The sequence below is a fragment of the Cupressus sempervirens genome, chromosome 1 (assembly GCF_028749045.1).
Source record: "Cupressus sempervirens isolate cs-2001-9-10 chromosome 1, ASM2874904v1, whole genome shotgun sequence".
Taxonomy (NCBI): domain Eukaryota; kingdom Viridiplantae; phylum Streptophyta; class Pinopsida; order Cupressales; family Cupressaceae; genus Cupressus; species Cupressus sempervirens.
Window position 1 is genome coordinate 744,223,412 of NC_143118.1, and position 26,462 is coordinate 744,249,873.

Sequence of the window (26,462 nt, forward strand, 5' to 3'; positions counted from 1 at the left end):
GTTAGCCACCCAAACAACCAAGGACATATATGAGCAATCCTTGAAGAATCTTTTACCAAGTCTTACTGAGGTAGAAATAAAGGCAGCAATAAAGAACAATGAAGGTAAAATGATGATTAGATTTCACACATGTTTGATTTTAATTAAGGACATTGAGCATGTTGTAAGAGATGCAACAAACACGTGGAAGAACATCTATCATTTGCAAAAGCCTAGTAATGATCTAGTTGTGATTGAGGATGATGGTAGTACCAATAGTGATGAAGGAGATGATAGTGCTCCAAGTGCTAGTGATGATCAGGCATTAAGGTCTGATGATGAAGAAAAAGGGGAAGAAGTTGAAGAGGAAGACAAGGACGAAGAGGATGAAGAAGATGATCAATTGAAGATTGCAGCACAAGTCATTGCTTCCCTTCCTCACTCTCCACCTAAGATGGCCACATCATCAGGGTTGGAGACAGCTTCAATAGGAATGACCACATTAGAAACATCATCTACTCCTACTACCCCATAGCTCCAAGCATCCTCTATGGAAGTAACAATTACTTCATCTACCAAGTTGTAGCTCTCTTCATCAGCACCCAAGCAATTAGTCACTGTAGCATCAGCTATGTCAACCTCCTCTATTCCATGTATAGTAAGTTCTACAGTTCTTTCAACAATTTTTTCTACAACACCAATTGTGAATATTCCAATCTATACAATACCTATTTGTACATCATTTTTGGGAAGTACACCAATTTTGGGCACAATCGGTACTTCTCTTAGTTTTCCTCTAGTTGCATCTATTCAAGTTTTCTCTGCTAGTCCATCGATGTCAACTATTTTTTCTACTTCTAAATCCAAGGAAGTAAGTACATAAGTAAAACCTAAGACTCCTCTAAAACTTCTACTTACTAGGAAGCAAATTGATGAAGACATAGATTTGGATATAGAAATTTTTATTCCTAAGATAGATTTGGACAATGCCTCAGCTAGTGAAATGAGAATGGTTAGTCAGATTCTAGAGCAGAAGGCAAGGCAGAAGCAACTCATAGAAGAGAGAGATAGAGAATACACCATAATAGAGAATGCTAAAAACATAATTACTAAAGCCATTGGTGTTGATTTTTATTCATCTCAACACATTTTGTTGCAATTAGAAGAGGCTGTAAATAAGTTCAATGAGGACACCTCTAGGAAAGAGAAACTCATTGAAAAGGCAGAAAAGAAATTTGATAGTAAGGTGCTTGAGCACATTGCTCAACACATTGCAATAAAGCAGGTAGAATTATCATCAATTTTGACCAACCTTGAGCAAGCTTTCACAAATGTAACATCACTTTTTGGCAAGCTCTATGATGTTACTAAGTACACTAAGGAGATAAAAGAAAAATTAAATAAGTTAGATGTGGAAATGAAGGATAGCGCTCAAAGGTTGCAGCTTGACCATAGTTCAAGCTCATCTCATCACATAAAGGTGAAATTTTTGTCAGAAATGTAGGCAAAGTTACTTAGAGAAGAAGCTAGAACAAGGTCTACACTGATTGACATCCAGAATCCAGTCATGGATCAAATGAAAAAACAAATTGCCTATTCAAAAAAATTGATTCATGATAGCAATTTTTTAATAATAAATCATACGATTGAACTTTCTGTAGAAGTTCAAGTGGCTCTCTCCACCTGCAAAATTTTGCAAGATAATTGGGATAAGACATTATCTCTTATTCTAAAGGTACACTTTAAATTTCTCTCACATTTTAGTGTCTCTATTTGAATTTATTGTATATACATTCTTTGGCATTATTGTCAAAAAAGGGGAGATGATATTGTTGGCAAGGGGAGATAAGATTCTTGACATTGGGAATATCAGATGAATAAGGAATAAGAGAGACATTGTACAGATAAATGCTATGCATACCATATGTATGGGGGAGCTATGTGAGATATGTAAGATATGTATATAGCAGAGTAAACCAGAATGCCAATTTTGATTCATAAGTGTTTTTGTCACTAATGCCAAAGGGGGAGATTGTTGGAATTATGATTATTTTTGTCATTAGTGACAACAGTTACTCAATTCTGAATGCTTACCGAGCATCCAGTGGTTACCTTGTAAGCATTCACAGTTTAGCAGTTTACACAGAGAAGATAGTGGCTACCGAGCAAATTCAGACAATGTGAAGTCCATCAGTATCTACCAAGCTTCTCAATATCTACCATGCTTCACAATGTCTACTGAGTAGATAGTTTATGTCATGAAAATTCAATGTAAATCAAGTGATGAAAGATTTAGTGTTTACTGAGTAAAGCAAGGTAAACTTAGTGTACAATATCTACCGAGTGACACTGCATCTACCGAGTCACCAATGGTCACCGAGTTCAGAACTACATTCAGTGATTAGTATGGATTGAGCCTTCACTTCTAGCAAGTGCATGACAATGCTAAGTAATGTAGTGGACACCGTGTATCGGAAGGTCACTGAGTTATTTCAGTGAAGCTAAGTTATTTACTATTGGGCTGACTCTGTAATGTATTTGTTTAGTTGTATTTTGGCCGACCTTGTAATTTTGTAAGTTTGAAAGGTATATATGTAAGATGAACTGTAAGATATCAAATATGATGATGACACTATGAAAGGAATGAAAAACGGATAGCAAAGTAATGTGAAGTATATGCAAAAGATTATGAATAGCAGTTCAAGGTACACAAAAAGGTCAATTCAGAGACTAAAAAGTTATATCCATCACATGAGGTGATTAGTGCATAAGAGATCTTATCAGCAATCAGTTGCAAGAAGATACACTACTTCATACTAATGGGTGAATCAGTTTTCTAAATCCTCTAACAAGGTAGACTTAACAGTCTTTGTACAAATCTCCTAATAGAGTGCATACTTCATTGTATGTTTGCAAATCCTCTAACAAGGTGGACCTAGCAATCCTTTGTGTTCCCATCAAGGTAGATCACTAAAAGTGGTCAATGTAAGCCTTAACATGCCAACTTTATACTGTAGTATTGAAGTTTTGTGGGTATCATCCCCACCCCAGTTTTACTTTCTATTTGGAAGGTTTCTAGGTCACCAAATATTGTGTTCACTTGTGTAATGATTATTTTATGTTTTAGAACTTATGCATGCAGTAGTATAAATGGATGTGTGGTAAATTAATGAAAAGTTTTAAGGTTACTAATTCACCCCTCCCCTCTCAGTAACCTATCATACCTTGAATATTTCCAACAATTTTCAAGTGAACTGTAACAAACAATATCAATATTTCTAACTGCAGATGTCTTTGGTAAGTAAAAAGCATATGTATTTAGGGCTGAAAGGAAATGTGTTGAATGATCTAGTAGAGGAAAAAATAATTTGATGTTTACAAAGTTTTTTACTTTTTAATTTCTCATTAATATTGCCATGCATGTTTTAAAAACTTTTATTAAACATACTAATAACTCAAAATATGTTCTTGATTAAAGGAAGGATTTTATAAAGACTTACAAGGATAATTATCCCAACATGAAGTCTATATGTAATTTTATGAGGAGGGTATTTTTAATGTTAGCTAGGACTCATTCTTCTAAAGAATTTTTTCTTAGTGAAAAAGAACTTGGATTGTGGTAGTATGGGAAAATAATATATGTTGATACTATCATTATTTTTTTACTGCATTTTTTGGATTTCATTGGTAGCATTCACCTAATATTAGTTGGGCATATCTAGTTTAGGAAAGTTTCAATTAGTCCTGTTCCAAGTTCTATTGATGTGATTCTATATAAGTTGTTTCCATGCTTTTATAGTAGGAAAGAGTTAAGGTTCTTTTAGGGCCATTTGTAGTGCCTTAGAAAAATAATTATGAAGCATCTACAAATAGGAAGACAATGCTTTATTGTAAATCCTTTTAATGAAATTAAATGTTAGCATGATAAATTATTACCATTGTAATGCACCTTTGTCAACAAGATGATATCTTATTACAATCATGTGAAACCTTACAACCTATAAGCACAATAGTCCCATGAGGACACATGTCTTGCAAATATGTTAGCCCAATGAAGATACCTAACCTATGGATGTAGTGATCCAATGAGAGTTTAAATTTTTGGCAATTGTCACAACAATGATTCTATTTATGCTAAAACCTTGCTATCATGGAAGATCTTCATGTGCATCCTTGGGGTGGTTGATTCTTTGAAGGGCCTCCTTGAGAATATCAAACTTGACATCCCTAATGGTTCTTGGATTTAAACTATGCTCTTAATGATTATTTTGTGGTTATTGATGTACCAATAGCTTTACTCCATCTGACCATGCTTGTGGAATAGAAGCTCCCCTACTTACTTGCAAAAACATCCCAAGATCTAGATGCAAGCTTCATCCTTAGCATCACTTTCTAGATCACCACAATGACACACTAGAACAACAACCACTGTCGAACCATATTCTTGAATTTGTGCCAATGGAGTGAGAAAGAAAAGCATCTTTAGGGAGTTACACATAGCAAACAAGCTACTACTTCATTATGCTCTTATAGATCCAATGTCATTTATTTCATTTAGAATTTGGTGCTGCATTCATCCTTTTCTAATTCCTAGAAATTGCTCTGTTTGATGGCCATGAGAAGCTTCTAATAATAAAACTACTAGATGATGGCTTACCATTTAGATTGCTTTCCAAGCAACCAAAACAACACATTGGAATGACAATCGTTGTTGAACCATTTCACAAATTGTGCTAATGAAGTTGCATAGAGATGACTTTGGGGAGCCCTTGCATAGCAATTAGGATGCTTTGCAACCCTCCAATAGAGAGTATACTAATACCAATATTTGAAATCTAGAAAACATGTCTTTCTTGAACACCAACACTGATTCTATTGGAGGTTCGCTAGGATCTTTCATTATCAAATCTCTCATTAGCCATGATAGGTTCATAAAAAATTGCTAGAGCACCACATAACCACCTAATTCTAGATGAGGGCTCACCATTAAATCAAATTAAAAATTGTTGAATAGAGACAATATAGAATGGCAATTGTTGCCAAGCCTCTTCTAAAATTATGATGGTCAAGTGATCAAAGAAGATGATCTAAGAGAGAGTCCATGAGTAGGCATTCGTTGGGGGATTCACCCACTCAATTTTTTTAAAAAAACTTAGTTTGGTCAAAAATTTTACCATATCCTCAAGGTTTTACACCAATAATTGGTTGAATTTTTGACCAATCCTTTGGTTGTGACCATGGCATCTTGGTCATTAGATCGGCCAAAATTGGTCAAAATTTTGACCAACCCTTTGGTCATGACCATGGCATCCTAGCCATGGGATGGACTAGAATTCGTAAATTTTTTGAGCAATTCTTTAAAGTATTTCACCAAGAATTGGTCAAAATTTTGACCAATTCTTGAAAGTTCTCCACCAAGAATTGGTCAAAATTTCAACCAATTCTTGAAAGTTTTCCACTAAGAATTGTTCAAAATTTTGACCAATTCTTGAAAGATTTCTACCAAGAATTGGTCAAAATTTTGACCAATTCTTGGTAAGACAAATCATGGTCAATAGAAACAAAAAGTTTTCAATGAATGTATTTGTCAAAATTTCAACCAATCTATAATTCGGCCAAAATTTTGATGAGAAAAATTGTGACAAACTACTTGGTCAAAACTTTGACCAACATGGGTCAAAAATTTGATCAAAATTGGTAAAAAATTGGGTCCAAATTTACTAGTGCATTTATGGTTTTTTTAAAGCTACCTCTCTTGTTAAGGCAATGGAAATCATTTTAATGTGGGGGAATAAACTTAACTCATCCTATTTCCATGGAATAAAAATATAGATTCTATGCATAGGTTGGAGTACTTCAGCCTTAGTGCTTGGTATAATCTCTATGGCATACCCAAATCTATGCATTTTTATTTCATGCTCTTATCCTCTCTCTTTTTTAGTTTTTTTTTTTTTTTTTTTTTCCAAAAACTCTGGACAATTTCTTGGGGCTTGGTCTCTTTTTGGATCTCTCTCTAAACTGTAATAGTTTGGGAAGCTTGATCCTTGTTTTTTCCCCTTTTTTTGACTACTAATAGTCTCAGAATCCCAATCTTGATCACATAAGGACACACGCATCCTTATGCTTGGATCGCCTTTCAATTCTTCTTTTTGGGAAATGGAGTTCCCTTGAAGTTGTATCCATCAAGGGACTAATTACCATGCCACACACACTTGCTAGACTATTTCATTCATCTCTAATGGGTTGACTAGCATGCCACACACACTTTCTATACTATTCAACACAACCCCCTTTCCTAGAGACCTTTTCCCCTTTTTCTTTACTTGTTCTTTTTCCTTGTGTGGTTCACAATAAGGCACACAAACCTTATTGCAAAAGTAAATAAAACTATTTTATTTGTAGTGCTTATCTTTTTTGTTTTGACTTAGGATGTGATAAGACTCAAATCTATTGGGGGTTTGACAATTTCTTTCCTCTTTAGTCATAATAAGACTTGCTCTTTTACTCTTGAACTACTTTACTACAAGTTTGATGAAACCCATTGGTGTAGGAGCACCTAGACAAAGCTCCTTGTTTTGATTTCTGGTTTTAATTTTGGCATGTACTAACTATAGCCAAGTAAGGAGTGTGAGTTTGGATCTTTCAAGGCCATTTTTGAATTTGTTCCTAGGTGAAGTTTCCAATCTAGGAGGTTTAGGGTTTTCTTGTTTAGTGGTGCTTATGTTAGGGGTTATGGATCTAGGACCATAAAAGCATGAGGAAGGTATGGTTTTCAACCTATATTTTCCTCCATGATTTTTTTACATCTCATTGCATGGATTGGATATTCTATATATCATTTGGAGAAAGAAAGAAGAAAGATGTCAAATATTGACAAAGTTGTCAAAAAGGGAAAAGTGGTAAAAAACTTATGGATTGATGATCTAAAGGATAGATAATGCATAGAAAAAATTAATGGACCATGTTAGACCTACTTGGAAGGATCCAAGTGTTAGATGTCCAAAATTTGCAAAAATGCAAAAAATTTCAGCAACTTTGATGCTTCACAAAATTTGAGCAAGAATTGCACATGTTGTGGTTTTGAGGTTGATGGTTTCTATAATTGTTTAAAACCTCTTGGTAAACTTATAAAAACCATGAAATGAACCATTTCAAGGGTTGGAGATTGTAAGAGGAAAGTTTTTTCATTAAGAACTACAAATTCTACCCATTTTTGACAATTTTTACATGTTTTAGGTTGCATATCCTCAATAATGGATTGAAGTTTGAGTTTTTGTTTTGGATTAGTGTAGTTCATTCTTGTATAGTTTTCTTATCTCTTTTATTTTGACTCTGAATGTGATAAGACTCAAGTCTATTGGTGAATTCATGATTTCTTTCATCTTTAGTCATAATAAGGCTTGGTCTTTTTCTCTTTATCTACTTTACTGTGAGTTTGAGGAAACTCATTAGTGCAGAAGCATCTAGTAAAAGCTCTTTTTTTTCATTTCTAGTTTTAATTTTAGCATTTACTAACTCTAGCCAAGTCAGAAGTGTCAATTTGGACCTTTCAAGGCCATGTTTGAGTTTGTTCCTAGGTGAAGTTTCCATTCTAGGAGATTTTAGGTTTGTTTAGTGGTTCTTATGTTAGGGGTTATGGGTCTAGGAAAATAAAAACATGAGGAAGGTGTTGGTGTTTTAAAAAGTACTAAAACTACTAAGCGACAAAATGCTTAATACCAGAATGATAGTACATATAAAATCTAAAGACTAGCCTATTCTTATTAACAATTGCATATGTAAGGTATTTGGACACAACTTCAACAAAACCACAGATGGTTTTCTACTCTTTTGGCTCTGCAAAACCAGGATGGGTATACCTAGGGATGATTCAAAACTCGAACAATTGTATGAGGATTATTCTTAGTTTCATTTTGATTCTCATTTCAAGATCCTCAAACATATACATAATTATTACTAACTTGGTAAACACATCCCATAAAACAGATATGGCCAAGATTTCTTTTATAGATCTGTAGGTGTTTTTAACAATAGTGGCTAACTGAAGCTAAAACATTCCATGCAGACAAGTGCTGGCCAACTTTGAAGATCTACAAGAAATAAAAGTAAAATTCGATTTAATGCTTCATTTTGATAACCATTTATGATATATCTCTCCTTCAGCTAAATCAATTTGATCAATGCTTAATCCATTGGGGTTTAGAGTCTATAGCAAGTTCTTAGATCTAGTTTGTTGCCTTACAACAAATTCTATCAGTAATTCTTATCAGAATTCATCATTCAAAATCCTTTCCACTACTAAAGAAACCTTATCACATTCATAAAAGCTTCTATTTAATCCATTGAATTAACAGAAACGATAACTAGATATACAACCTAACTAGATTGCATTCCAATGCACAAGCCTTTAGTTATACAATATCAAGACAACCAAGTAATTGAAAGGAGACAAGATTCAGAAAGAATAATATGGGGACAGTTCATAATTTGTATTCATCTTCTTTGAAAATGGTATATCCTTTACAATAGACTCAGAATGACCTTCAGAAAGAAGCACAACTCATTCTATATTCATGTATTCTCAGAGAATTGACAGAGAAAATACATCTTAAACTTGCTTTCAAAATTTTGACCAAAAATAGGCTAAGCATAATACTTAGAAAAATAGAATTCGGACCCTTCTTTAGCCTCGAGATGTCACTTAAATAGTGTGAGATGCAACAAGCTTCAGGATAAAGACAAATGACAGGTGTCCTTTAAAAGAAACTTACATACACCTTTGTCAAAAAGACAAAAACAAATAACAGAAAGGCTTATTACATCAAACATTCCTTGATGGGTCCCTTTCTGTTATGCTTCTTAGTTGTTGAAACAAGAAGATAAGATTTGATTCTTCAATTATTCTTCATCCTCAGAGTAAATAGCCATGAGGTTTGAAAGTGATGTATCATCTTCAATTACCTGCAAATTTATTTCAACCTGGGGATTTTCCATGTCCTCATTACTAACTACGAGTGTAACTTTTACTTTTACATTTTCCTCCTCCTCATCTTCTGACATTTGTTCTAGAAACTAGTTTTTCCATTTATTATAAGCATCATCATCTAGCCAATCAAAACTTAGAGCTTCTCTTTGTATCATTATTAAAGAATTTTCACTTTCTTCTAAATCATCAAATTCTTTTCTCTTAGCAGTATAAAATAACTGTATTTTTACTAGCTCTTCATTTGTCTTTGCCCAGAACTAGTGGCTAGTTTCACTCATGATGTTTATTATTCTTTCATTAAATAACTCGTCCAACTCCCTTTTCCACTTTTCTTTTTCCTTTATTGTATCAACAGATTCTAAAGCACAAGGAAATAAAGTGAATTTTTCAGTTATATCGGAAAAAATAGAGTGTTAATCTTTTCTGTAAAGAATCTCTTTTATCATCAAAATTTTCTAGCTTATTTAATAAATCAAAGATTTTCTCAACTTGATGATAAGGCATTTGGACTATAGATATACATATGATTGTAACATCATTATTCCTCTCCCTCCATTTCTGTGCAAGAGGAGTCAATTTATCCTTATCTCTGTTCAACTCATCCATGAGAGTTGCAATTCTTGTCAACTGATCAAAAAAGGTTGACCATTGTATTTTATCCCTCAAATATATCACACCCTGCTTTACTTTTTCTTCATATTGATTTCTTAATTCTATCTGCAACTCATGTAATTTTGTTTTTTCTTCTTCAAAGTCCTCTGCAGTATAGAATTGAGGTCTTTCAAGGGTGTCAGGTATTTCAATAATAGGGGTTGATCCAACAAATGATTGTGAAGGGTATGCAATTCTAAGTGTACTGGATTCTCCCACCTTTCTTTTCCCAAGTATCTTCTCCATTTGAGACATCTTTCTTTCAAGCTCAATTCTCTTTTTCACTTCTTTATTGTAGGCATCCACCACTATTTCATATTTACTCTGTAGATCAGTCATTTCCTTTTCTTCTTTTTCTGCAGTGGCCAAGGCAAATTTAGAATAGTCCACATTCATGTGGGCTGCCTGTGTTGAGATAATGGGTGTTGCACACATTGCATAATATTGTTATTTTATTATTTTATTTTTATTATGTAATGTTGTACCTAGATGGATGTGCAACATGTAAAGATTCTCATGGAATATTCTTGATGAGTTGTATTGTAACATTGTGATAATATTTCATGTAATTATTTAATATTGGGGAAAAGAATTAAATGCCCAATATTAAATGTGGGGTCAGTGATTTAGGTAGCACATGGTTTTAGCACATGGTTTATGTAATACCACTTAGTGGTTTTTTGAGACTTGCTACTATATAAGCAGCCACAAGGGTAGCTATTATAGAGTGACAAGGAGAAGAGAAAGGCAAGAGTCAAGCAGGACAAGGCTTGACAGGTTAGCCAAGGGAGCATTTGTGAAGGTTGAAAGCATGGCATGGGATGTGTGGATTCATGCTTGTTCACATAGTTTTCTCGGTTATGGCTATGGCCATGAAGGCTTCCATGGTTCTATGGCAATGGTATTTTTTGCTGAATAATACATGGTGATGGATGCTTTTGGAGGCTGGGTTTTTCCTTCAATGAGGGTTTCCCAGGGTATATCTTGTGTCACATTTTGTGGGTATGTTGTCTATTCTCTTGCATGTGGATTTTAATTCTATATTTATTTCAGATCTATTATGGGTTATGTCGAAATAGTTATATTCTTTGTTGCCAAGTTTCTTTACAAGTGGTATCAGAGCTATGATTTTATAATTGTAACCCTAGTTTGAATCCATGAGAATACATGAGAGGATAAAAGAAAGGGAAAGATATATGAATGATTTATTGAAGATCTGAGGGTTTTGGGTTTGCTGTTATGATGGGATGTTAAAAGATTTGGGCATGTGAAATTGTTGGAGAAAAGGATTTTTTTGGATGTTTCATTTAAATGAGGGTTTTGGGGGGTAGCTTGCATAAATGACCTCCTAGGTAAAAAAAGACCTCACCATTGGATCCGCGTCGACATTTTTGTAAAATTTGATATATAATATGCCCTAGTTTGGCCATGTTTAGAGGAAATGAAAGAGTTTTTGGTTTCAGCCCATGATGGCCATCAAATTTAATCCCGTTAGAATTTTCGTCATTGAAAAAAAAATAAAAAATGAAAAAATCGTACTGAAAATGGTAAAAAGACCGTCTTAGTAAAACGGCCATAACTTTCTCTCAGAATATCAGATTTCAGAGTTCTTATAGACGTTGGAAAGCTAATTTAGAGCACTACAACTTGGTGTAGGTTTGGTTATGTGATTTTGACATTTTGTCAGGTTTTAAGAGCCCTAAAGTTAGATGCTATTTATTTTGAGCATGGATTAGGGCATAACTTGGGCATACAGAGTCAGATTTTGGACTTCGAGTAGTCAACGAAAAGCTCTTGGAGAGCTCTACACATTGGTTTAGATTTGGTGCAAGTTTGGCATGATTTATTTGGTGATATATTGATCTGAATAGTTTATAGATATATTTTGACTATGGTAACATTGTGAGTTTTTGGCATTGGAAGATTTAAGATTTGATGTCATTGTATAATTAGTTCATATTTTAGTTTGGTCTCATGATGATATGGTTATCAGTGTTTGGTTTGGATATGCATGATGACTTATTGGGTCTACAAGTTATGCAGTGTTGTAAGCGGTCTATACATACAGGTTGCATTTATAGCTTGGTTATGGGTTGTCTTTGCCCATTGATCTTTCATTATTGATGCATATTCAGATTGGTGGCTTGGATTTGGGTTGTCTATGCCCTGAGTCACATGATTTGCTGATTTTTTCTTCATGTAGAAGGGATGAGATGTTGTTACCAGGTACAGTCATGGTGGAGGATTGTGGTTGACTATTTTATGCTGACAAGTTGGACACTTTGAGAGCTAGATGCTCGGTTCATGGATGTGATCATGGTGCCATGGATTTTGGCATGACATGATTGGTTATACAGGTACATCCTTGATGTTCATTAGCTTGGATTTTTGATTTAGTTATGGTGGTATATCTTCTTGGTTGAGGATCATGGTTATTTGGTTTTTCTTTTGAAGAGCTCATGATGTGCATTTTGAGTTCTTTGATGGTTTGATGCCTTGGTTGATTCTCATGGTTAGAAGATGGTTTTTCATCATTATTTCATGGATAACTTGGATACACAATTTAGTGGGAGCTTGTGACAGTGATGGGGTGATAGTGTAGGATTAGTTCCTGGTTTGGTTTATATCTTCTTGGTTTGGAGAGGATGGATTTTATTATGACATAGGTGACTTGGTACCACGGTTGAGTGGAATTTGTTGGCATTGATATATTTATTGAGTGTTTGTAGATGTTGGAGGTTTGTCTTAGATCCTGTTGCTGCAGAAGCATCTTTGATATTTGCATGGTGCACTTCTTATCTTCATGGTGTGTGAACATGGTTAGATCTTGAGGACTCATGGAGTTCTTGGTTATCTTCATGGTGTATGGAGATGGTTCATCCTGGTATGTGGAGATGGTTGCATCTTGAGGACTCGTAGGGTTCTTGGAAAATGTGTGATTTATGTTTTTTTTGGGCATGATATCCTTGATATGAGGATGGTTTCATTATTATGTCATGGTATACTCTTGATACATGTTTAGAGTTATGACATGTTATAGTATGTTCATGTGGAGCATGTTATCTCTTTAGTTGAGATGGTAAGATCATGTTGTCATGTTTATGTTCTTGAGGCCATTGTTGGAACTTTGACATTGATCTTGGTTTAGTTTCTTGGTATTGAGTACACTGATCATAAGCTGGATACTTCATGATATTGCTATGCTGCATTTGGAGTTGGCATGGATTGATTGGTTACAGGTGCTCATGGATACTTAGAGACGGTGGTGATGCTAATTTCTCTTGGATTAGAGAAGTATTTGTTGGGATGGTTGATGGTTTCAGCAGGAAGTCCGAGGGGCAGTCACCTGATATGGACTTGAGAGGAGATTGTTCTTAGATGAGTCTTGGTTGGAGACTTGGGTATCTTGATGAGCATTCTCATTCCCCACTCTTGGTCTACTCGGTGGTTTGCTACATGAGAGGTATAGCCCATTGTTTTCTCTCAGTTGCATTATATTTATGCTTGTCTTTCATGGATATGGATCTTGAGCTATGGTACATGAGTTAGTTCTAGAGGGTTCATTTGAGAGATGGTTTAGCATTGGTTATCTTCATGTGCATATGTTGTTATGCTGGTTGAGTTTGGGAGATGGTTTTATATTGGGCATATTCCTTGGTTTAGGAATGGTTTATGAGTTTGATCTTCTTGTGAGAGGCTTACATCCATGATGAGTTATATGGTATGGTTTGGGTTTTGTTGAGGCTTCTTGTTGGGGTTTTATGAAGGAGATCATAATTGCATAGTTTACATCTAGAGGTGTGTGTAAAAGGACATGATACAAGTTACGATTTGCACGGTTTCTCTAGTCTTGGTTATCTTCCTAGATGTTTGGTTTTTCTTACACTAGATTTGAGATTGGTTGGAGATTGTGATCACTGGTTTGTGCTCATGTATGTCATGTGAGAGATGACATGGTTATTTCTTTATCTCTTTCCTCTGTTGGTTGTGGAGAATTTGGGAGACTATTGGAGACTTGTTATGAGAGTTGTTCTTGTAGGATATCAGTTTATGTATTGTGGATGTCCTTGATACTACATGGATTCACTTCTTTGAGATGTTGTGAGTGGATTGGTTAGAGATTTGACATTATCCTTTGCAATGGGAGCTTCTTGGTATATATGTGGTAGGTATTGCTCTTGAGGCTTGTGATTGCAGGTTATCGATTGGATATGTCAGTGATATGAGATTCACTTGTTATACCTTTGAGGTATGGATAGTTGGATGGGTTTGGTACTTTACTGTGGGTGTTATTTCAGCTATGGATATTTTAACAACTATGGATACATGTGATTACCTTTGGATCAGGTTTTTTGTGCTTGAAATTTTAGTTGGTACAAGATTTTATGATCTTCTAATGCGATAGGTTGGGTGGTTTTCTCTTTGGATGGCTTCTATGTATGTCCAGTGGGAGTGGCATAATAGGAGGTGAGATCATTCATGTTCAAGATGCTAGATACTTTGATTTTGTTGCAGGTACTAGGATGGAGCACTTGGTGTATTTTGATCCATGATGGTGGATGTGCTGGGAGGGATTGTTCCCTTGTTTATTTATGTGGCTCCGAATTGACCCTATGCAATGTATACAACAAGTGGGAGATTGTTGAGATAATGGGTGTTGCACACATTGCATAATATTGTTATTTTATTATTTTATTTTTATTATGTAATGTTGTACCTAGATGGACATGCAACATGTAAAGATTCCCATGGAATATTCTTGATGAGTTGTGTTGTAACATTGTGATAATATTTCATGTAATTATTTAATATTGGGGAAAAGAATTAAATGTTCAATATTAAATGTGGGGTCGGTGGGTTAGGTAGCACATGGTTTTAGCACATGGTTTATGTAATACCACTTAGTGGTTTTGTGAGACTTGCTACTATATAAGCAGCCACAAGGGTAGTTGTTGTAGAGTGACAAGGAGAAGAGAAAGGTAAGAGTCGAGTGAGACAAGGCTTGACAGGTTAGCCAAGGGAGCATTTGTGAAGGTTGAAAGCATGGCATGGGATGTGTAAGATTCATGCTTGTTAACATAGTTTGCTCGGTTATGGCTATGGCCATGAAGGCTTCCATGGTTGTATGGAAATGGTATTTTTTACTGAATAATACATGGTGATGGATGCTTTTTGAGGCTAGGTTTTTCCCCCAATGAGGGTTTCCTAGGGTATATCTTGTGTCACATTTTGTGGGTATGTTGTCTATTCTCTTGTATGTGGATTTTAATTTCGTATTTATTTCATATCTATTATGGGTTATGTGGAAATGGTTATATTCTTTGTTGCCAAGTTTCCTTACAGCTTATACATGTGAAGTATTAGTGACCCTCCTCACAATGATACTCCCTATTAGTCCTGAATCATTAGGCTATGATGGAGTAGTCCTTGATCCTCTTCTTAATGACCACATAACAAGAGCAGCTTGGTCATTACTGAATGTTGTTCCCAAGAATTCCTCTTTATCTAGATCATGTAATCCTAAATTATTTGACACAGAATTAAAAATTAAGGCATCAACAATATCCCAATTGGGTAATAATAAAATATTTGAAGCTTTCACCATCTGTCTACCCTCTTCAGGAGTTATATTCTAGAACTCTTGTATCATTTGTTCCTTTATTTGATTCTGAATAGAGGCTTCATCCATTTCTGGATGCTCTATTTTCATATTCCTACACTTTTTCTAAAAAAATGTGCATGTTTTCCCTCCATGCAAACTGATGGAAAGCCCTAGATTTTACAAAATTGTTATCAGACAAAAATTGCTGACTGGCTTGTTCCAAAATAGGGTCTAATTCCCTTCCCCTGAAATCTGCTATACTTAATTCAAAACTCAGCACAGGAGGCTCCTGGGGGTTCCCTTCATCGATTTCTGCTTGAGTAACAAAAACTCCTCCTTGTGACCCTATTTGTTCAATTTGCTCCTTGGTTAGCTTCTCATCCTCAATTCTCATTGGAGTTTGGGAAGGTGAGTAACCTTCATCATGTGATTCCTCTTCCCTAATTATTTTTCTTCTTTTGGGAGAGTGTTCAGGAGGTCTTTCTTCAAAAATGGTACTGGTAGATTCAATTATCTACTTTCCTTTGTTTATAGTGGGCATCTGATCCTGAATAACAGTATACCCTGTCCTCTTTCACACAACCAGTGGATCTGCCCCTATGTTAGGGGTGAAACCCAATTTTCTCATAACTTCCCTGGCTTTATCTAGAAAAGAATCAATAAAATGTTGTTTCTTCTCATTCATTACCTCCATTATTTCAAGGAATGTACTCATGAGCTTATTTATTCTATCTACATTGGTTGCAACATTACTAAGAGGACTGTAATCCTTGACAAAACAATTAATAAACTCCAAAACTTTTGAATAGACTCTCCATTTTTCTTTCTTTGTTTCTTGCTCCTGGAGAGAATATTCATTCCTTATTACATCTTCAGGGAAATAGAATTCATGCTGACTTGGATGAAGCTTGATCCTATGTCTAAGAGCAGAATTAAGGAAATCTTCTGTGTCACAAAAATGAGGGTGAGATACTGCTAGCTTATACTGATCCAAAAATTTATAGAGGAAGATCCACCCTTCTTTAGTTATTACAAACTAGTGAGCTACAGTGCAAGTAGGAAAAATTGATCCTGTTCCCCTTTCGTGCAAAAAGGTCTCCTCCACTCCTCCCAACTGCCATAAAAATTCAGCTACTCCTACCTTTAAAGGCACCTGATCGGGTAGTACATGGGGTGTCCCATTGAATCCATACACTCTAATGACAGTTGAGACCGGATATGGGATGATATCTCCCCAATTCTGTGAAAATTTTAAACTATGGGGTCTGTCCATAGGCCTAACAAGGTGCATTAGTGCCTTAGGAATTCTGGGATTGTCACTCAATATGAGGCATCTTAGTTTAGAAGCAAAGTGCCTATCAAATCTAACAAAACTAGCATTTTCTGCTTCCCCAGTCATGTCTGCACTCCATAATTAAACTGGTAGTGCTTCCCCTTCTTGTTCCCTATTTAAAATCATTTCTTTACTGAAATATGTAACCCCTTTAAAAAGAAACATATGCATCAATAGGGAGTACTAACCCCAAGCCTTTTCCAACTTGCCCTTTGCAATCCCCAGCAATCCATTGTGAATCTCATTAGCCAAGTAAGATGCAAAATCAAAAATTATTTCTACACCAAAAGAGGAGATTTGGGTGATCATATACATGAAGCTCACACGAATAAAATCTTCTTCACCCTCTCTGAAGACTCTGCACAGGGTCTTGTATATCTCTACTGCCCTAGCATTAAAGCATAATTTCTTGAAAGGTTCTTTAGAAGATGATGTTATTGCTGGTAGGTTTCCAATTCTACCTATGTGGGCCTTCAGTGCACCTTGTCTAACTATATCCCTTTTGGACATATATTCTTTTTCTAACTCTATCAAATCAATGGGCACATGATACCTAGAGAGATGTCCTAGACTAAAAACTTCCCTAATTTCTTCTGGACTGATGGTAATTAAAACTTCACCATCCATTCTTCTCACTACCTTAGTGGCTTGATCATAACTTTTTGCCACGACCTCAAGAAGATCTTAATCCATAAACACACTGGGAACAACTAGCTTTCCCAAATCAAAATTCAATATATTGGCATGAGGGGCATATAATTTCCTTTCTGCAAACCACTTTTTAAACAAACTCAAACCAGTTTGAGAAGTTTGAGCATCCTAGACCCAATTACCCTTATCATACAATCCATCAGCTATCTTGAGCCTAGGGTTCAATGAGGTTAACCTTTTAATTTGCGCTGTCTCTATAATAGACTCAGGGAGAACTCAAGCAATTCATCATGCACATTTCTATCCAAATAGTTTATTTGACCTGAAAATCCCTTCTTTGAAGGCATCTTGGACTAGTTTTTACAGAACTGGAAAGCCTACAAAGATTATGGTAGTACTACTTACTTGAATTCTGTATTTGTTTTCCTCTGTATTTCTGCAAACTTTTCATGACCACACAATTTCACAAATTTTGCCAAATTTCAACACACTTTCCTTCAGTAATTGCTTCTGCACAAGAATGGCTCAAAATCTTTGCTCGCGTAAGATGAAACTGATGAAATATTTCTGTATTATACTCTATTTTTTCTCACAAACAATGCTTTCATGTCTAATTAATACAGAGAGTGGCACCACATTCTATGTTTAAAGCTGCACCGTCGATCTTCAAAAATCCTATGATCATGTGATATGGGGAGAACAAGTAGGCATTGCACTTGACATGTTGGTCAATTCATCCAATGAAAACTTACCATGTACATAACTCTTTCCTTGTTGGCATTTATGTCCGGACCCATTGGCAACTGAGGACATGTGTTAGTAGGTCGCTACTTCGTTATGCATAAAGAATGAGAACCTTGCTATAGCAAAGTAGCGACAACCATTGATCTGATCTGAACTTTGGCAGATGATATGTTACTGGGCTTGCTCAAAAAGAAGGCGGTGGCCCCTATTTGCTATGTCGCTATACATATCTCCCTCGCAACTCTTCATCGTGAGAAGATGATGACCATTAATCATAGGTCTAATCAAAGGTGAGGAAGCTATACGCAGTCTTTTGATTCATACTTGCTACGTCGCATAGTTTAAATAACATGCAACTTTTCCAAGCGAGGTAGCGAGGACTGTAGATTCTATTTCAATTTCATGCTCAGGATCTCTTTGCTCATTTGATCAGAAAGGGCATTGATGAAGTACATAATTCTACACAGTTGGCACCCTTTAAGATCTTACTTTAGTCTTAATCATCATCCCATGTCACCAAAGGTCCCACTGGCTCTTGATTTCACAGGGCCTCACTACTTCGCTAACGGTGAGATGTCAAATTTTTTAGACGGCGAGGTAGCGAGCTCCGGCAACTTTAAGGAATTTCAGCACCGTGAAATACAAGGGTCCATCAGATTATTATTTTTGCTATTAGCTGCTTCTGACAATGGCAGTTATTACTTATCATGCCACCTGAATTAGTCATGGTACTTACTAATTGCAATGTTACTGGCTCTTGATTTCACGGTTCCTCGCTACTTTGCTAATGGGGAGATGTCAAATTCTTTTGATAGTGAGGTAGCAAAGCATCGAAAAAATCGTTATTCTGGCTCTGACTTCAGATTTCTTCTGCTGGGTCCCCTTTCCTGTTTTGACGGTAACTGCAATGTGTACTTGAATAATAAATCAGCTAGAAAAAAAAGCTCCAACCGTCATATCTTCATTTTGCGGTCCTATTTTATAAACTTTTCAGCACTCGCTACCTTGCCAAGCATAAAAAGTGCCCATGTTTGCATAGCGAGGTAACGACAACGGTGGATCTACTTAGATCGGACAGTTGGGGAATATGAGATGAAAGGTATCTCGGGGACACAGAAGATAAAAAGACAACAGAATATTCACCTTATTTGAAAATTCAAATATCTCGCACTTGACAATTTACGAATAGAAAGAACATAGGGTTTTCACAAGGTTTTTTCAAAGGCTTAGCAAATGGATGAATTATCTAGAAACCCTATGTTTCACTTAGAATGAAAAATCTAACTTTTTTGCAATTTGACAAAAGACTTCTATTAAACAAAAAGTTAGACCAATAGTGGCTTTGTCTGGGGATGATAGACTACTTGAGTTTATGCAAGATTTTAGAATCTATGGGAGAGTAGACCACATACTTTGTAAAAGGACAACTTTTTCAAAGAGCACGTAGCAATACACAGAAACAAGGAACAAGACTACACAGGGATATTTACAAGGACTTAGAAAAAATACAAAATGTACAAAACAACAAGAAACCCTAAAACTACTGTTCATGGAAGAAAATAATTAGTTTTCAAGAAAAATACCTCTTCAAGAATTGTCCATGAATTGGAAATTCAAGAATATTGTCAAATACATCTTTTAATATATAAGAATCTTCACCCCAAGTATTTTCAATGAGATATGGGCCTAACCAAATAGGATCAAATTTTCCATGTTTTCCTTTATCTTCAATTCTGGCATTCCACATTAAGACTAAATCTCCATTTTCAAAATTTCTGCTTACAGTTCTTTTATCATAGAGTGTCTTGACTTGCAATTGCAACTTTTGGTTCTTTAAAGATGCTTCTCTTCTGGTTTCAGTCAATCCTACCAATTCATCCATTCTTTCTTGCATTTCATCTATAGTATCTTCATCATATAACTGGATGTAATTGTATAGTCCCATCAAGTTGTTCTGAGACATGCTGGCTTGAATCCCATACACTAAATCAAATGGAGTGACACCAATTGCTTTCTTTACAGTTACTATGTTAGCCCATATTGCCAACTGTAACTTGGAATCCCACGCCTTCTTATTATCATCCAAGGTTCTCCTAGTGACCTTCAACAAGCTCTTATCTGTGGACTCAGCTTGTCCATTCCCTTGTGGATGATATTGAGCAGATGATGACCTTGTCATTCCATATTTATCACAAAACTTGATGAACTCCTTAGATCTGAAGCACATAGCATTATCTGTTACAATTCTCTATGGACATCCAAATCTAGAAATAATATTATTCAATAGGAAATTATCGACCACTTTACTTGTTGCATTTCTTGTGGGGATAGCCTCTACCCATTTTGTAAAGTAGTCAGTAGCAACCAAAATCCAAGAATAGCCAGTGCTAGACTTGGGGAAAATATCTCCTATGAAGTCTAGACCCCATTGTTGAAAAGGTGCTTGAATCTCCACTAGATTCAATGGGGTATTTCCTAAGAACTTTGGCTTTCCAGAAAACCTTTAACAAGGATCACATTTCCTAACCATAACTTGAGCATCCTTGAAAAGGGAAGGCCACCAGAATCCAGCCCTCATTATCTTATGGGTAGTAGTTTTGGCCATATAGTGCCCCCCACACACTCCAGCATGCATTTCTTTCAAGACCTCTTTTGCCTTTTCCTTATCAACACATTTCAATAATACTCCCTCAAAATTTCTCCACCATAGGTTTCTTTGGAAAATTACATACCTGATGGCTTGCAATTTAGTATTCCTCTTTTCATTTTTAGGCAAATGGGGAGGAGCTTCCATGTGTTGCAAGTAATATATGACATTGGTGTACCAATCACACTGGTCCATGTCACATAAGTCAGCTCTGAGATCATCATTTACCAGATTTATCTTGTTAGCCTCTAGATTAGCTTCAGCCATAAGTTTGGCCAAACCTTGACCCCTTACTAACTTTTTTATCTATATATCAATGTTGAATTCCTAGATTCTATTGATCCATCTGCACCTCTGCCTAATACTTCCTATTGAGAAAATATATCCTTGACTGCAGCACTAGGTACAAAAGCGATAATAGTAGCACCTACTAAGTAACATCTGAAAGCTTTTATAGCCTTTACTAAAGCATATGCTTGCTTTTCATTTATTTCATACTTAAGTTCAGCAGGCTGTAGTGACTTACTGAAGAAGGCAATAGGCTATTCATATCCTTCTTGATTTTTCTGTAATAAGATTGCAACCACAGTGTGGAAGGATACAAAATAATAAATATGCATGGGTTTTGAATAATCTGGGGTTCTCAATACTGGAGCATTTTTTATTGCAATTTTAATATCTTGGAATGCTTGTGAAGGCTCACCATTCCAATCTATAGTGGCTCCCTTTTTTAGCATCTTAGAGCTAGGTCTACTGATCTCAACAAAATTTGTAACAAATCTCCTAAGGAAATTAACTTGGCCAAAGAAGGATTGAATTCCTTTTATATTTTTTGGCTTGGGGACTTTGTCAATAGCTACTACTCTCTCAGGGTCTGTCTTCACCCCATCCTTAGACACTATATGTCCTAATAGTTTGCCCTCTGTGACCCCAAATGTGCATTTCTTTGGGTTTAAAGAAACCCCATATTCCAGAGCTTTGATAAAGATTTTTTTCAAATGTTTGTAGTGATCTTCAGCCTTATTAGAATATGTTGTGAGATCATCCTGGTACAAAACCATAAATTTATCAATATATTCATGAAATGCTACATCCATGGCTCTTTGGAAGGTAGCTCCTGCATTAATCAGGCCAAAAGGCATCCTCACATACACATATGTTCCCCATGGGGTTGTGAAGGCTGTCTTGAACTATTCACTTTCCTTTACTAGAACTTGATTGTATCCAGAGAAACCATCCATCATTGACATTAATTCAGAGGCAGTCACTTGCTGCAACATGACTTCCATATTAGGTAAGCCATAATTGTCTTTCAGAGATGCAATGTTTAAATTTCTAAAATCAACACAAAGCCTAATATCTCCATTCTTCTTCCTAACAGGAACCAAGTTTGAAACCTAGGTGGAATGCTTGATTGGCTTGATTATTCCACCATCTCTTAGTTTTGTCAGTTCTTCTTGCATTTTTGGGGCAAGGGTAGGATTGATTGGTCTCTATTTTTGCCTGAAAGGTCTTACATTTTCCTTCAATGGTATGACATGCTGGAATAGATCCTCCCTGTAAGCCTTAAGGTCATCATATGACCAAGAAAAAACATGTTTGTATTTTCTGAGTAGGTCAATCAATATTTTCCTGATTTTAACAGGCAGATTTTGGCCAATATAAACCCTTTTAGGAACTTCATCGGTACCCAAGTTTATTTCTTCTAACTCCTGAGGTTTGGGGTCGTTAACTCCTGATTTTACTCTGTCTTGGCTATCAAAAATATTTTCCAAGACTACTAACCCCTTCAAAATCTTATTTGTTTACAATTGCATTATCTCTTGACTAAAAATGGTTTCCTTTCCATTTATGGTTTCAATCAGTCCACTGCAATCCATCTCCTGATCGTGGTACTTGTCTTCATTTAACAAAAAATTCATGATATGTTTGTCATCTTCAAAGACCTACCAATTTTCAATGTTGTCAGGTATGGATGGTCTATTTTGCACCTCAATCTGGGAGATTCTTGCAAATGATATCTCTTTTGGCTTGATTACTACATTTGCTAACAGATCAGCCATCTTATTTTGGGTCCTATCTCTCCATGAGATCTCAAATGCATCAAAGAATTCTATCTGATCCTAGACTACATTTCTATATTGTTTCAATCTCTTATTCTTGGATGAGTAGGTTCCTTTGATATGAGAGATAATTAGTTTAGAATCCCCTATGACACATAATTTCTTAATTCTATGATGTATGGCAACTTTGAGTCCTAGCAGCATGCTTCATATTCTGCAATATTATTAGTGTAGGAAAACTTCAAGGTGAATGAATATCTAAAAGTGTTATTTTCAGGGGACACAAAAACTACACCTGCCCTTGCACTCTCTTTAGAACTAGACCCATCAAAGAACATTGTCCATAATTTTGGTGAATTCATGCAACATTCAACTTCATGTTCAATGATAGTAGGTAAGTTTTCAACTTCCTGAATAATTAATTCAGCCCTGAAAGCATTAATCCCAGTATCTAGGAAACAAGTGGTATCTTTGTCAATTTCTTCACCTAAAATGTGGTTAACCCTTGGTTCCCTATTTACCCTGACAACTTTGTCCCCTATATGGCAAGTGGCATAAGTAAGATCACATTGCAGGCTTCCCCCCATGGCAACACTCCATTTTCTAGAGAGTAACATTCCATAGTGTGGAGGTATATCTATCACAAGGATAGACATGGTTAATTCTACTTCAGGATATGCAGCTAGTTTGAATGGTAAGGCATTTATGGTACCTATGACTGGGAGTTCCCTAGCATCCATCCCTCTGCATCTGCCCTGCTTGGTATCCACCTTCAATCCTAAGGCTTCCATTACTTTGAAAGGAATTATAGTGTTGGAAGCTCCTTAGTCTATCATGCAATTTTTTAAGGTCTTCCCCTTTATGATTAGACTGAGGAAAAAATGATCAATATCTTCTATGAATGCTACTTAGGAATCATCTAGAAACATTTGATGAATTTGGGATATGATATCACTATCTTCTATTACTAATGGGGTCTATTGGGACACAGTTTGATCTACAACAGTATTATCATTTTCTATTCCACCCAACCATGAAAAATCCTTATTCTTATGCTCTTCAATTCTAAAAAGTTCAAACAAGGGCACTTTTACAGTAATTTGAGATAACATGGATATCATATCAATAGGCTCAACAACAGTGGGTTTTACAATAGTACCTGGAGTTAGAATCTTTTGAGCAATAGGCACCACATTTTGCTTGATAACATCAGGTACTAATTTCTTTGGTTGCACAACTAGTTTTGTTTCTTCACTTATCTGAAATTGAACCTTCTTCTTTGGTTCCCATTTCTTACCCTTATTTTCCTTAACCTTAGGCACATCTACATTGACCTTCTTGTTTTGATCATTCATCTTATGAGTGATGTCTTTGATGAATACACTAGATGGTCTTCCTGCATCATTATTTATTGCTCTATTTCTTAAATTATAATTACTATGGACTTGTGAAATCATTTTTGCTGTAATTCTGTCAATTTCCTCCTTGGAGGGAATTCTTAAGCTTGTGAGACCTACATCAGAAAATGTACTGCATACCTTATATGTATCATATCCTTCATCATCTGAAAGCACTTGCTGATGATGTAGATGGTAAGCAATTATTTGGCTAGTAATATCATTTTTGAGCTCTTTTGAGTCAAAATCTATCAAGTCATCACACATGCTTACCATGTTGCAACTTATGTCATCATGGGTTTTGTCTTTAGTTTCTTCTTCAGGTTACACTCCTTGAGCTTGGGTAAATGACTGAGCAACAACACAATAATCAACAGAATGAGGTGATTGACATATAATGCACCATGGTACATCATCATTCATATTTACAGTGTTCCTTTGTAGGGGATCTAGAGTACCCTTATCCTTCACATTGTGGGTCTGGTTGGGAACTGGCTTACCATCTTTCCATTGAGTGGTGTAAGGGTAATTTTGCATTCTAGGCTACCTATTGAAATTTTTGTTATTCATAAGGGGTCTTTCAACAACATTTGGCTTATTGAAACTAGTGGGATTCATCTTCTTGAGCATTTCTAAAACCTAGCCTATAGTAGGTTCTTCGGGCTTCTTTCCTATAGGAGTTTTGTCACCCTCCCATTTATTATTGTTCTTAGGATTAAAAAGCTTAGGATCATTCCTCCTACCTAGTTTGCCAGATGCCTTCCTATTATTCCCTATATTTACTATAGTTTTATAGGCATCTCTTAAAGTCTTAGGATCCTTATCCCTCAATTGATAAGCCATTTTTCTATCAAAAGCATTGAAATATGTGGTGAGATAGACATCTTCATTTAACCTCATAACTTGGAATAGTCTGTACATACCTTTTTGGAATCTTACATTGAAATCAAATGTAGACTCATTTGGATTCTTCTTGATATTGTTGAACTCATTCAACATGAATCCTGCATTAGTGTTGTCTTCATATTGCTCCTTGAACAATTTCTCCAAATCACTCCATGAGGTAATACTGTCATCAGGAAACCTCCTAAACCAATCCCTTCATCCTCTATTAGTGAATGCACAAACAATTTCATTACCATATTTTCATGCTCAACTTCATAATCATTCAACATATCAATGAAAATTCTCAAATGTTCTTCACCAGTAACAACATTATTCCCAGAGAACTTAACCACTTTGTCTCTTAAATCAAATGATATGGGATGTGGAGCACCAAGAATACCAGCAAATGATATTTGTCTATACTTCTCCAGGTATACAAGTTTTTTCTGGAAACCAGGAACATTTGAAGTACTAGCTATATTAGCTTGACTCAGGGGAGCAGCTTGGGATTGTTGAGGTGGGACAAACGGGATTTGGGTGCCAATAGTGGAAGATGAGGTAGGAGCAGATTGGGGTACTCCCTGAGTTGAGATTATTGGACCACTAACTAGTGCAGGATTTGTAGGTGGGATAGACAAATTGGGCCATGAAGCCAATGCAGAATTAGACTTTATGAATTGGATCTTTCTTCTAGTTTTTGCAGCTTGAGCTTCATTCTCACCCTTCTCAAGTTCTTTTGCAAGATCTTCCCTCTCTTTTTGAGCCTTCTCAAGATCTAGATCTAGTTTTGACATAGAGGGTTGTGTAGGTTTTCTTGGTATAGCTTGAGGCTCATTTATTCGGATTCCTATAGCCTTGCCTTTCCCTTTATCTAGAGCTTTTACAGTGGTTTCTACAGGATCCACTTGAACAGGTTTATAGGCTTGGATTTGAGCAATAATTGGTTCTTGCCTTTGATTTAGGCATTTCTCCTGTTCTTGAACTTTAGCTCTCAGACTATCAACATCTCCAAAACCATCCTTATGGAGAGTTTTGGTATTTTCTTCTAATTTTTTATTTTGCTCCTTCAAAGCAGCCATCCTTCTTAGCAAAGCATCTCTTTCTATTATGGCATCCAAGGTGGCTTGCTCCTTCTTTTTTTCAAGACGAATGCATTTAGCTTCTTCCTCAGCAATCCATTTCTTCAAAAATTCTATTTTAGAGTGCACTTCTTTAGGATCTGCAGAAGTTGCCTTTGAATCAGCAAGGTCATCTAGATCTATAAGGTTTGGTTCTACATATGGGGCTGCTCTGGGATTAAAAGGATTATGAGATGAACTCCTAAATCCTAGCCTATAGTTCATATCTGCTACAGGATCTAGTCTTAATGAAGCAATTCCCATAGTAGACATGTCTTTGTCTTGAAAAACTCTCTCATCTGGCAATGGGGTACTGAAAATGCGTTCTAAGAGTCTTGTAGTTTTGGATTCAGAGCTAAGCAAAGAAGACTCTCCCTATTACTAGTTGATAATGGGAATTGACGGA